Here is a 1,601-nt window from a genome sequence, read left to right as displayed (position 1 = left end):
TTATTTTTCATATATTTTTTTGCAGCTCTCCATTTTTCATTTTTTCACCGCTGTTTATTTATGCCGGTCAGTTGAAGCCATAAACTAGCGCATTAAGCGAATGCATAATATTGTTTGCCATAACAGTTGACAAAATATTTCAGTTAAATAGCGCAGGTCCTGCGGCGTGATAAATGCTCTTTAAATAGAAATTACATTTCCCAGGAAAGATTCTATGGCATCAGATCACTCCTCGCGGACTTTTCAATCAAATTATAAGCTGTTTGGCTTTTGCTTTGGCCCAGTTCCCCAGTTCTCGCCACATTCCACTCGCAAATTGGCCCGCAGAGGAGGAGTTCCTCCTGTAAACCGTTGACGGTTATGCAAATGTTAGGTAAATGCGCATAATAATAATTTCAAATAAATTTAATGTTCTTCGCACACACACTTTTGCTCCCAGGCTGCATGGCCTAAAGTTTGCTTAGCACAAGGTATCCATCCGTATCTGTGTGCGTCCTCGTCCTCGTCCTTCGTCCTTGTGTGTGCGTGTGTGTTTGTAAATGGCGAACGAAACCGTTAGACATGCGGCGCCATCGCCCAAGCTGAAATGTGTGTGTGTGTGTGAGGGTGTGTGGGTGCGGGCCACTGTGCATGTGAGTTTGTTTGCATAATGTGCAACATTTTATGTTTTTATTACAGCCCAACGCCAGACAGTGACTGCTAGGCGTGTCTAATGGCTCTGTGGATACACCAAGAGAAAACCAAACATTAAATGTAAAATCATTTAAGCATTTATATGTGTTTCTTATGCAAGCAAATTTAAAATCAAACAGAAAAGTATTTGGTTCACAAAAGATAGAGATATAAGCTAAGTATCCGGCATTATCAAATATTTAAGGTCATGGAAAATTAATGCTTAAGATAACTTTGAAAAGAACTGTCAATAATTCGTTGGCTTACAAAGCCAAAAGAACTTAAATCGTTTCTTTTATTTTTCTAAAACTATTTTTTCCGAATGCATAAGCTTAGGCTTTTTGCCTCTTTTTTTTGCACCCCTTTTTGCCTTTTGCCTTTTACCTGGTCGCTGCTAAAATGATGTACGAACTATTTGCGCTATAAATATAATAGTTCTAATTTCGTACTAATGCATAGTAATCCGCAAGCTCAGAGCAGTCGGTTGAGGTCACCAAAACGAGGGTGTGTCTGTTGCGAGTCCTGATTTATCGCGTTGGCCAAGAAAAAACAAGCCTGCAGTTGCAGGCAGCCAAACAAATCATTTTTGAAAGGATACAAAGGCAGACAATGGTCTATCAGGAAGGCCAGGATGCGAGCGCGGACTTGGAAGGCTGGCGATGACAATTGGCAGCTCCAGCAGAGTGCAGACTCAGCTCCGATAAAATAATAAACTGGAAGGCTGGAGGACATGCAAAGCGGCTGCACGAAATTTACGACCGCCGAGCGAAAGCGGCGGAACCGGAAACGGCAGTGCATTGACCACACATCCTCCTCGCAGGACTCTCTCTCTCGGTTCTGCCAAAAATTCCGAGCGACATTGACGTACTCACAAAGCTTTTCCAGCCCTGATTTAGTGGCATATAATGAGCTGCCTAGGAGGGTGGCAG

Source organism: Drosophila rhopaloa, unplaced genomic scaffold, assembly GCF_018152115.1.
Source record: "Drosophila rhopaloa isolate 14029-0021.01 unplaced genomic scaffold, ASM1815211v1 contig_2, whole genome shotgun sequence".
In the NCBI taxonomy this organism is placed as follows: domain Eukaryota; kingdom Metazoa; phylum Arthropoda; class Insecta; order Diptera; family Drosophilidae; genus Drosophila; species Drosophila rhopaloa.
This window is presented reverse-complemented; position numbering follows the sequence as displayed.